This window comes from Protopterus annectens, chromosome 17.part0 (genome assembly GCF_019279795.1).
Source record: "Protopterus annectens isolate FY-2018-M chromosome 17.part0, PAN1.0, whole genome shotgun sequence".
NCBI classification, from domain to species: Eukaryota; Metazoa; Chordata; order Ceratodontiformes; family Protopteridae; genus Protopterus; species Protopterus annectens.
The window spans coordinates 137007018-137019723 of record NC_056751.1 but is presented as its reverse complement, the minus strand read 5'-3'; the positions used below and the strand labels follow the sequence as shown (position 1 = coordinate 137019723).

The following is a 12706-nucleotide window of genomic DNA, read 5'->3' as shown; positions in this document are numbered from 1 at the left end:
AGGACAACTATTGGTAAAGACAGACAACACCACAGTTATGTGGTACATAAACAAGCAGGGGGATCCCACTCGTACCCTCTCTGCAGACTAGTCATGGCTCTGTGGAACACTGAGCTTCCAAGTGCACCTACAAGCTCAATTCCTGCCAGGCAAGCTAAATTCATTGGCAAACGATTTAAGCAGAAATCTTATGGATCCACACAAATGGAAACTGGAACCAACAATATTCAACCTCTTGAGGAACAAATGGGGACTCCAGAGGTAGACCTCTTTGCCTCCCCTCAGAACTACCAATTGGACAAATTCTGCACAAGGACTCCCCACAGTCAAGCTTGGAAAGTGGATGCCCTGTCCTGTACCTGGGAAAGCCACTCGGTTTATGCCTTTCCCCCTCTGCCTCTCCTCTCAAAGGTTCTGCTAAAGATCAAACAGGACAAGCCAAGGACACTACTGATTGCACCAGACTGGCCACACCAGCACTGGTACCCCTCTTGCGCAGTATGACACTGCTGGAACCATGGCACCTACCTCAGATCCCTTCCCTGCTGTCCCCCGCAGGAGGGCCAGATTCTTCACCCTCAGCTTCAAACCATGAACTTTGCAGCCTGGCTAATTCCTTGAGCTCCCCAATAGCATCCTTCATTAAACAGGTGCTAGATGTCATTCTGGAGGCCAGGAGGCCTAGTACTAGAAAATCCTATGTTGAAAAGTGGAAAAGATACTGTTCATGAAGCCAGACTCGGGGGATGGGCACAACAGTGCCCAGCTTACCTCATATTCCTCAGTACTTAACAGAAATGCTCCACAAGGGCCTATCCTTTTCGTCAATTAAAATTCATGCCTCTGCCATTTCATCTCATTATAATACTGAGCCCACCCCTCTTCTCTCACCCTCTGCTAAAACAATTCCTCTGAGGGGCCAAAAATCTAAGACCCCCCCCCAGGAGAGGCCCTACTCCAGCCTGGGACTTTAACTTTATATTGGAAAAGCTCACTCTCCCTCCCTTTGAGCCAGCTGCAACAGCAGAGTTGAAATTCCTTTCTTGGAAAACAGCATTCCTTCTAGCCATCAATTCAGTAAGAAGAGTGTCTGAATTACAGGCCCTCATGGCAGTGGAACCCTTCATTATCTTCCATGCAGACAGGATTTCCCTCAGGACCAATCCTTCCTTTGTGCCCAAGGTGGTGTCTAGTGTGGTCCTAAATCAGTCCATTCACTTGCCTACTTTTTTTCCCTAATCCACAAAACAAAGGAGAATGAATACTGCACTCTCTGGATGTGCACAGACAACTTAGATTTTATTTGGACAGGACTAAGCCTCTCAGAAAATCTGAACAGCTGCTAGTTGGCTTTGCTGCAGGGCAGAGGGGAAGGCCATTTCAAAGCAAACCATTTCCAGATGGATAGCCCATTGCATTTATTTCTGCTACAAGCACCATGGAAAACCTACCCCACAGGGGATAAGACCACATTCCACCAGGGCTGCATCTACCTCTGCAGCCTTTCTCAGAGGATGCCCTACCAGGGACATCCTAGAAGCTACTACCTGGAGCTCTGTACATACCTTCACCAAGCATTACCACATGCCTCTTTTTTTCTAAATCCAGAGCTGGTTTTGCCACTGCAGTTTTGCAGGGCTTAATAGCTGGCCCTAATGCTCTCTAACTTCCTCCTCCCTTCCTTAGCTTTGGGAATCAACCCAGATATGATGACTGCAGCAGTGAAACATGAAGAACATAGTACAGTTGTGTACACTTAACCATAAATGTAGATGTTCGAGTGTATTCACTGTTGCAGTCCTGGTTACCCTCCCTCCAGCCCCCTGACTTCTCTTGGCTCTACCTTTCCTTCTTGTTTGGTATATTTAAGTTTTCTGGTGTATTTGCTTTTTGATGGAGGTGTACCATAACATATAATTTCTTCCCATTGTAGGGGCACCTGACGTCTGGGGCAAGAAAAACTGATGTAATGGCATCGGCTGCATATTTTATATCCCTGATGACCTGAAGTCATGGAAGAAAAGAGAGCATCCGACGCAGGAATCCAAGACTCTGGTAGTCAGGCTGGCTGAGGGCTACCTGCAGGCAGATAACCCTAATGTGATGACTGCAACAGTGAATACACTCGAACATCTACATTTGTGGTACATGTGCACAACTGTACTTTTATATTCTGAATGTAATTTTAACTAGAATGATTTTTTGCTTGTGGTTATCATTAAAGCTGTACTGCAGAATCCCATAGGTTGACTTACACTCCCCTGAGGGGAATCCCTTTTAATTATTGATATTTCATGAACGTAATAGTAACTTCTTCATTCTGCATTGTTCAGGGCTTATTCTTGTTATTTTGAGGACTGTAATTTAAAACTTGTACCTTAAAGCTTTCAATACTTAACAAATCTTGCACCAGCTCTACCAAACTCCATTAAGTGCTTGTCAGGCATCTTTTTTTTGGCCAACAGTTTGTCTTGGGTCCCTGTGACAATTTCATTGCTTATTTTAATTTTTTTTTTAAAGAAAGGTGTAATTCCTGTGCAAGACAATGTTGTGAATGGCTGGGGCTAGTGTGTCTAGTGCTTGTCACTAAAAACTTTAGTTTAAACAGTTATTTTACTTAAGAGGTAAAACTAACTCTTCTGTATTCTGCTATCCACTTGTCAGCCACTGTTTTAGGCTGACAGATGTTTCTGAGTCCCAGTGGGGATTCCCTTCTTAGTTTGACTATTTTTATAGTGTGTCATCCTTGCTCAGGGAACATGCTAATATTCTCTGCATTGTTCCAATTTTAGTTTATGTACTTTGAAGTAAGCCCAATTTGAGAAAGTGTTTGGATGAAAATCTGATGTCCTTCTATTCAATGTTGCAGGATTCATTACATGTTGAAGTCCTCTGCCCAAGTGACCCAACGTCTGGCCAGTATTCAACTGCTTTTAGCTACTGCAAGGTACATGGAACGTTGCATGTATGTACTGACAACGTCCTCAGAACTTTTCTGCCACCATTTGGAATGCTTGACTCGTATGTCGGTCTGCTGCCTGATTCCGTTGATTGCTGCCAGCTTTCAGATAAGTGCCCCATTGGAGATTTATTTCTTTGTTACTGCATTTTGTACTTAGTTCATGTCATCTAGGAAGGGTAAGTGTAGGTGTGGAAGGCAGATTCCACATAAAGACAGCCATGATCTTTGTCTTTTCTTCTTAGGCCCCAATCACGACCACAGCTCTTGTTCCATTTATCAGACCTTGGTCCTTAAAACTCTACAGAGCTGACTTTCACCTTTGAATCTTTATTTAGAGAATCAGTGACTTAAACATCTGGCTATGAACGTTGTGGAGGGTCCTGGCAGTCCTTCGGCTGAGCCAAATTTGAAGTGGAAGGTTAGCAAGCCTTGGCCTGCATCCTCTTCGGCTGCGTCTCTTTCCACCAATGTATCCCTTGAGGTTAGTGAAGACCTGGTGTTAAGTTCGGAGGTTGGGTCCGGTTCCTCGGCGGGTACCTCATCGGAAGCCATTAATGAATCCAACCTAGGCATGTTATCAGAGGCAGTGCAGACGTCCATTTCGGATGGACAAGGGGAACCATGGCTCATTGTGCTTGAGGGCTGTAGGGAAGTACCTCCTACTCCACTGAGGGAAATGATTCCCAGAGTCAGTCGCAGATGTTAGGCCTACAAAAATGAAAACCAGACACACTCAAGCCCCTTCCTCTCCTCAGTCTTATTGGGATACTTTCTCTCAGGGTCTGTTTAAGGGTTTGATGGCTTTGAAGCCTTCCTCTACTATTTCTTTTCCTTCTTTCACATTATCTCCTGTTCAAAGAGTTAGGGAACAGGTATTATCTGATGATGATTATTCTTCCTCTGATGAGTATTCCTTAGCATATTCTACACAAATTACTTCCTATTTAGAATATGCCTCTCCAGAGGAGGATTCCAGGGGGGGGGGGGGGGGGGCCTCAGTAGAACAGATTTCTTTTGGAGAGACTAGAATTTTTCAAGTGAGATTGTTCACAGATTTCAGAAGAGCAAACAGGTATTATGACCTACAAATGGAAGTTCCTTCCTCTTCAGCTGTGCCTCCCATTTTGCCAGCTTTCTTGGATGCTTTCACTTCCTCTTCTAAGGCCCCTTCTCCAAAGAGGCCAGATAGATTTTACAAGGTGCCCGATGACTGTAAGTTCTTGTATAAGTGTCCTTCAGCTGATCCAGTAGTTGTTTCCATTGCTTCAGACAGATCTTCCAGGTTGTCTCCTTCCTCAAAACTACTTCCCTCTGATAAGGAAAGCAAAGTTCTGGAAAGACTTGGTAAGAAAGTGTATACTTCTTCCACTTTAGCCATCAGAGCTATGAATTACCAAACTCATATGTCCAGGTATTCATGGTCCTACTTTCTCAGGCCTCTCAAGCTCTTTCAGATTCTGACATTAAAAATCAGGTTATGTCTATTTTAGCTGGTTCTTCTCAAGTGGCTAGACATTTAATTAAATGCAGTTATGATGCTGTTGAGGCATCCTCCAGAGCAGCTGCATCTGGTTCTGTACTTAGAAGGCACTGTTGGTTGATACTTCAACCATTGTCAGATGACATTAAAGCAAAATTGTTGGATGCACCTCTAGATAAATCTGCTGTTTTTGGTTCTACAGCTACAGACTTATTTAAAACCTTGCAAAAGAAGGGAAAGGAACTTAAAGATTTGAAGCACCTTTTTTGTTTCTCCTGTTCCAAAGTTCCACAGGAATATTCCTACAGAAACATTTTTTGTTAGAAGACGTGTGCCTGTGTTCCTCCTCTTCTTCTACACCTACAAGACTGCTATGAGACCTTCTCAATCTAAGACTACTAGGTCTGCACCTTTCTCCCAACAGTTCTTTCCAGCCAGGCCAAGTACTCTGTAACTGCCAGCCTCTTCCAAGTCTTACCCTCTGTCCCTATCATTGCCATCTTGGGCAAGGATCACTCAGGATTCTTGTGTTCTTTCCATTATGTAACATGGATATTTCCTGACTTGGAAAAATCTCCCCCCTTTCATGGGGGTTCCATAGCTCCCCACAAACCAATTGAGTTTGTTTCCAGAGGTTCTAAAAGACTTACTTTCTCAAGACACAATTCAACAGGTGCCAATGGACCAGAGAGGAAAAGGTTTTTATTCAAGAATGTTTATTGTCCCTAGAAAAGATGGTCGTTGGAGACAAATTCTGGATCTTTCCCACTTAAACACATTCGTAAAAGTGCCATCTTTCCACATGCTGTCTTTACAGACTTTGTTTCCCCAGATTCCTCCTCAGTCTTACATTGCTTGTCTAGACATCAAAGATGCTTATCTTCACACTCCCATCCATCCTCTATACAGGAAATGTTTATGTTTCTGTGTGCCTTCTTTGCTCTTTCAGTTCTCTGCCTTGCCTTTTGGACTTTCTGCTGCCCCAGGGGTATTCACAAAGAGCTTGGCCCCTGTGATTGCTTTCCTAAGGGTCAAGGGTATTCAAGTATATCCATACCTGGACAATCTTCTTTTTCTGGCTCCTCTATCAGAAAAGCTGACTCAGAATCTGCAGTTTGCCATCCTTTTCTTACAAAGTCTGGGGTTCACCATAAATTAAAAAAAAATCTTCCCTATTCCCTTCACAAAATCACATCTTTCTAGGGTGCAGGTTCAGAACAGACCTTATGATGGCTTTTTTCCCAACAGACAATATTCAGTCCCTCACTTCCTTCAAAAACCTCCTGCCTGTCTCCTTCATTACAGCCAAGGAGTTTCTGAGACTGCTAGATATTTATGGCATCCACAATACCCATGCTGCCTCTTGCAAAACTTCACATGAGGAAATTTCATTAGTACCTAAAATCTGTTTGGATGCACCATGCTCACCTTTTGGAGTTTGTGATCAGTCTTCTCCCATGCCTAAAAAACAAACTTCCTTGGTGTATTCAACAACTTGCTCTGAATCCAGGACTTCCACTCTATCTGCCCCAGCCTACTCAACAGTTGTTTACAGATACCCCAGACACAGGTTGGGGTGCAATATTTGCATCAAAGAATGTACAGGGCCTTTGGTCTCTTTCTCAAAGGAAAGAACATATCACCATCAAGGAAATGAGGGCTCTTATTCTAGCCCTGCAGGCCTTTCATCCTCTCTTTCAAGCCAGGTCCTCTGAAAGTGTTTACAGACAACACCACGGTTCTCTGGTATGTCAATAACTGGAGGGGAGGGGGTGAAGTCATACCTTATTTGTAGGTTAGCTGTCATGGCATGGGATTTGGTAGTTCAGTACAAGGTGACACTTAAAGCAGTTTATATCCCATCCACTCAAATTATTGTGGCAGAGACATTAAGCAGGTTCATGTCTCAGTCCGATGAATGGATGCTTCACAGGATGTGTTTCTGGACTTGGTCCACCAGTGGGGTACTCTTCTTCTGGATCTGTTTGCCTCCCCTCCGAGCAGACAACTTACTCTGTTTTGTGCCAGACTCCCACATCCTCTAACATGAAATGTGAACACCCTGTCTTTTTCATGGAAGGGGATGTTTCTTTATGAATTCCCCCTTTTCCCTCATTCATAAAGTCCTGCTGAAGATTCAGCAGGACAAACCAAAACTCATGGTGGTGACTCCCTTTTGGCCAAGACAGCATTGGTTCCCACTTCTTATGCATTTAGCCAAGGGCAATCATCACAAGTTACCTCACAGAGTGGACCTGCTCACACAAGACAAGGGATCTCTGCTTCATCCACATTTGTCAACTCTACAACTGACCCTGTGGGTAATCAACTTTTGATTCCTTTCATGCACCTTTTTTCAGAGGACATGCTTAGGGTTCTGCAGGAGGCCAGGAAGCCGAATACTAGAAAATCTTACTTATCCAAATGGAAGAGGTTTTCAATCTGGTGTCTTTCACGAAATCTGGACCCACATTCAGTGGATGTTCCACTGGTTCTTTCTTACTTGTGTGCATTACTTAACAGTGGTTTGGCTTACTCATCAGTGAAAGTTTACTTGTCAGCTATTTCTACATTTCTGCCATTATCTCCACCTTTGGCTTCCAGATTGGAAGTAAAACATTTTCTTAAAAGTGTCCTTCATATTAGACCTCCCAGGAAACCAATTCCACCTCCTTGGGATTTGAATTATGTTTTCGAGAAGCTTACTGTGGCCCCTTTTGAACCTGTAGCCTCAGCTTCTTTAAAGTTTTGTACTTGGAAAACAGTTCTGTTAGTTTTAACCTCTGCTAGGAGAGTTTCTGAGATTTAAGCTTTGATGGCTTCTCCACCTTTCCTGATTTTCCACAAGGATAGGGTCTCTTTGCTTGCCAGTCCTCCTTTTATGCCCAAGGTGGTGGATGAGTAGTCTCATTATCTGTTCAGCTGCCCACTTTCTTCCCTTCCCTATCCTCCAGTGAAAGGATATTGCACACCTTGGATGTACATAGACAACTCCGATTTTATTTGGATAAGACTAAGGCTATCACAAAGTCTGATCAGCTATTTGTTTTCATCCCAGGGCTATGGGTTTGCCCGTCTCAAAACGGTTAATTTCTTCTTGGATTTCTAAGGCAATTTTGTTTTCTTATGATTTCCATGGTAAGACACTTTCTGCTCCTGTTAAGGCTGACTCCATTAGGTCTGTGGCTTTCTCAGGTGCATTCTTTAAAGGCCTGGATATTAACTCTGTTTTAGAGGCTACTACATGGTCTTCTGTACACACTTTCACCAAACATTACAAGTTGGACAGCATTTCTAGATCTAGAGCAGGGTTTGCAGGAGCCATTCTCCATGGCTTTGTTGAAAGCTCTTCTGTGTTGCAGCATTCTGTCCCTCCCTCCTTCCCCCAATATCTTGTTTCTTTCCTTGGATGGCATATTATTGCTCCTTAGGTCTGGTGTTTCTTCTGGGGTATTACAGTTCTGGAGATTGTACAGGCGGATGTCCTTTTATGGCTGACGACAGCATATATGTGTGATGTCCCACGTACCTTGCAGTAGCTAAAAGCTGTTGTATACTGGCCGGACGTCTGGTCGCTTGTGCAGAGGACTTCCCACATGTAAAGAATATACCGCAACATAGAACAGAAGGACATCTATGGTTATGGTAAGATTTTATACAACTATTCTTTATGAGGGGGCTAGGACTTGTGTGTCTAATGGTTGTTACTAAAGTAGTTTACCTCAAAATGTTTCTAGTCTCTCATGAGGTAAGACTGCCTCTTCCAATGGCAAAGGTGCTGCCAAAATTAATAAATATGAATCAGTATGGTTTTGTGGAGGGGAGGCAATCATTTGACAACATTAAGAGAACAATGATTATCCAGAGGGAAACAGAATGTAAGAAGATGCCATTTTTGGTGGGTTTGATGCGGAGAAAGCATTCAACAGAGGGATTTTATGAGTAGGGTAATGGAAGCATTTGCATTCCCTGATGCAATAGTAAGGTTAATTAGGAAGATGTATGAAGGATCAGATGCAATAATTAAAGTGGGTGGCTTCCTCTCTCATAAGTTGTGTTTGAAAAGAGGAACCAAGGAGGAGTGCTTTACATTTAGAGCCATTTGCAAAGAAAATAAGGGACTCGGAAATGCAAGGCTATAACTGGTATGGTAATCAAGAAAAATTGGCTTTATTTGCAGGTATCATTTTGTACCTGATAACTCCAGAAAAGGACATGTCAGTGCTGTGGAACATTTTGTGACAGTTTGAAGTCTCTTTGGGATACAAAATTAATGATAAGCAAATGCTAGAGCTATAAATTATGCACTCCAAACATGTATTAATTCAGCAATACCCATATTTATGGGGACACAATAAGATGAAGTATTTAGGAGTATGGATTAAAAAGGTTTCTGTTATGGCAGCTAAAGATATGTGGGATTAAACAAAAGATAAGAGCTTCCAGTTTCTTATATTTTGTATTGTTAATGGATATCGAAAGTAAGATGATTCAAGCACTGAAAATGTTTTTAATGCCTTTAGTTTTATATAAGGAGTCGGACATATTTTTATCAACCAAAGGAGAAGTTGTTCATAGGTAAGTACTAGGCTATCTGCCCAAGGGCATTTATAAGCCTAGCCAGAATGTGTTGGCTTTCGCCACCCCCTTAGATTAGTTCCTGTGCTTCTGTCCAGCAGAGCCATCAGTTCCCTGCGCCACTGTCCAGCAGAGCCATTAGTACCCTGTGCCACTGTCCAGCAGAGCCAGTGCAGTGATCCCCGGGGTATATTTTCTGTTTCCCATCCACCTGTCAAGGTTTCTCTTGAAGAGTGTTAGTGAGGGGCTCTGCCTGATGTATATTGGAATCCTGTTCCAAAGCATGGGGAGTCTCTGGGATAGGAATCTAGCCCTCCAGCATGTCCTGTTTATTGTTCTGGTGAGGTTTATATCTCTAGAGCGTGTGGCTCTCTGGGATTTGTTTTTTTTTTAGGTGGAGCATGTCCATCAATTCTGGGTTGGACATGAACTTGTATGTCAGGCAGAGATCACCTCTGAGTAAGCGGTATGCAACTGAGTACAGCTGGAGTTTCTTGAGTCGGGCTGCATAGGGCATCTGTTTGAGGCCAGTAATTCTCTTGGTGAGGTACTTTTGTGGCCTTTCCAGCTGTTGCAGGTGTCTTGTAAGGTACATCCCAAATGGGGCGTTGTATTCTATGATGGGTCTAATGAGTGATGAGTAGAGAGGCACAATAACCTCTTTTGTTCTAGATGCGAACCCTTTTGTGATTAGGTGGGCCACATAGAAGGATTTTCTAACCACCTTGGCAGTATGATTATCAAAGGAGAGATTACTATCTACTTGGGTCCCCAGATCCCTTATTACATTTTCTGTATTTAGGGGGCTACCACCTGTGTGGTAGTTCGCGGGTATTTTGTTTTTTCAAAGGGGATGACTATGCACTTTTTGGCATTTAGCTTGAGGCCATGATTTTGACACCAGGTATCCGTCTCAGTGAGACCCATCTGAAGGGTGTCAGTATCAGCCGGAGAATCAATTATGGCCCCTAGTTTGCAGTCGTCTGCGAAATTGGTCAGCCATAGTCCTCCTATGCTTGCCTGTACCTCTGAGAAGTATATACCGAACAGGAGGGGTCTTAGCACTGAGCCCTGGGGGATGCCATTTGTAACCGGTTTAGAGTTGGACGTAGAGCCTGCAACTCTCACCATGTAGTTTCTATCCATGAGCCAGTTGGCAACCCATCTCGTGACGTAGAGGTTTATGTTCAAGCTGGTGAGCTTGTCTATAATACTAGAATGGGGAATGGTGTTGAAAGCCTTTGCGAGGTCTAGGCAGGCTGTGTGGACCTCCTTTCCCTCGTCTAATGCCTTGGTAACCGGCTCAAAGAAGTCCACCAGGTTTAGGAGGCGTGATCTGCCCTTAACAAAACCAAACTGGGTAGGGTCCAAGGTTTGGAGGTTCCCAATGTCTCTGTTAATGAGTTCCATGATAATGCGTTCCATAGCCTTGCAGACCAGGCTAGTCAGGCTTAAAGGGCGATAGTTCCCGGGGTCCGTTGTGGCTCCACCTTTGTGGACCGGGATAACTGTTGCTGTGCACCACTCTATGGGTACGTAGCCTGTAGAGAGGCTGAGTTTGAACAGTGAGGGGTTAGTTCATTTTGGAGCTCTTGTAAAACACAGCCTGGGACCCTGTCCGGTCCCATTGAAGCTGTGTTTTTAGCTTTGGATAGTGCTGTTTTAACCTGTGCATTGGTGATTGATGGGGCCCTACATTCTTCTGGTATGCTTATGGGCCCTTTAGGGGGTGAGAGGGGAGTGAAGTTTGCACTAAACCTGTCTGCCAGAATGTTTGCAATATCAGTCGGTTCAGTGTATTTTGTGCCATTCTGCACTAACTCAGAGCAGATCTGAGAGTTTCCACTTAGGTTCTTGACATAGCTAAAGAATGCTTTGTGGTTATCTTTGGAGTCATTGGCAATTTTCCTTTCGAAACTAGCCTTGGATGATTTAATGAGGGATCATAGTTTCTTGCTGATACTGATCAGGGATGTCTTTCTGTCTTGGGAATTTACTCTTTTCTGTACTAGTTTCCTCCTCCTGTTGTATAGCTTGTTTATGGCAGGGGTCCACCAGACTGGTTTCCTTTTCTTGGAGGAGTGAGTCTTGGTTTTACTTGGGATAGCACGATCCATGCATTCCTGCAGATGCTCATAGAGTGCCTTTGTAAAGGTTTCAGCAGCTTGGACAGCATTGTCCTTTAGCATGGGGGCTGTGAACCTTTCCACCTCGGTCTTAAGTAATGTGAAGTTTGCTTTTTGAAAAGTTTTTCATGGTGGTTTTCTTGATTGGGGGTGGGGGCGGAATGTGGATATCCAGAGTGATTGGTTTAAATGATTGTATTTCAATTCAGCCAGTTTAGATCATTTAAATTTTAAAAGTTAAAAAACTCATTTCATCGAAAACTCATATCATCGAATCTCAAATCATTGAAAACTATGAAGCAACTACAAATAATATTCCACGAAGTTTTTACTACATTTATGCCGGGGGGGGGAAGCCCCCCTGTACCCCCACACCCCCCGTAAATAAATATACCAACTCCAAGGTCGCACTACAGTGGGGGAAAAATGTAATTTCCGAGTTGGTATATTTAATTATGGGGGGTGTGGGGGTGCAGGGGGGCTTGCCCCCCTGCATAAACATAGTAAACAGTGTCTGGGATGTTATTTTTAGTTGCTTTATAGTTTTCAATGATTTGAGATTCGATGAAATGAGTTTTCGATGAAATGAGTTTTTGACGATTTGGTCTCGATGTGAAACCATATATATATATATATATATATATATATATATATACACACACACATTTCTATACACACACACACACACACACACACACGTTTTAATGGATTTTTTAAAATTTTATTAAAGCACATCACTATTTTTAGTGTCGAGTCCTGTGCCTTTTTAACCCTGTATCAAGATACATTCAGTTTTTTTATTATTGCAGATGTTCATCGTGCATACAGCTGCAGTAATCACAGATGGGTTTTCTGCCGTCAGGCGGTCCCTCGGTCGGCCGAATTCCAAAGTCTTGGTCCGGCGTCGGTTGTCGTCGCTTACTCTTCTGACGTCAGTGAGACCAGAGTATATAAGACACAGCCGACGCCATGTTCTTCAGTCTTTTTTGCCGCGCGGTGCCCGAAGCAGAAGCAGTTCGCAAGTGCCGGTCGGCCAGCTCCTGAATTACGAAAAAATTGGAAACCAAAGTCTTCATTAAAGCTAAGTACCCCGTTGGGGAAACTTTTCTTGCCTCAGACCGATGTCAGAAAAAGTTAATAATTGTATTTCTTGTGGGAAGCAAATACCGCATAAGGATTTCCATTCCCTCTGCATACCTTGTTTGGGCCCAGAACACGACGTCTCGGGCTGTCGCTTTTGCGCTACTTTCAATAAACGCACTATTAAGTGTCGGGCGGAGTTCGCCCAACACTACTTTGGTAAAGCTTTTGATTATAAAATGTCGTCGGACACTCCGACTACCGTTTTGTCCAAAAAACGCAAAGAAAAGGACCGACACGCGAGACCCCGCGGTCCCCGCCGACACCACGCCAAAACAGGCTACACGTGGTCCGGTTCTCAGCGAGACGCCTTTGCAGTCCCTGACTACCGACGACACTCCTTTGGCGGTGTCCTCTGTACCTGAGACCGCTGGGTCCTCGGCCCTTTCCAAAACTACAACCGAAGCCCCTGCTAATATT

General features: G+C 43.7%; 1 protein-coding gene and 1 non-coding gene across 3 annotated transcripts in view; one reads left to right on the top strand and one right to left on the bottom strand.

Moving 5' to 3' along the window:
* Positions 1-12706, top strand: part of FANCC (FA complementation group C) — a 2534829-nt gene that overhangs the window by 870147 nt on the left and 1651976 nt on the right. The window lies entirely within an intron of this gene.
* Positions 2710-2815, bottom strand: LOC122791909. The gene has a single exon (XR_006363252.1). It is a non-coding gene; the product is annotated as a U6 spliceosomal RNA (small nuclear RNA).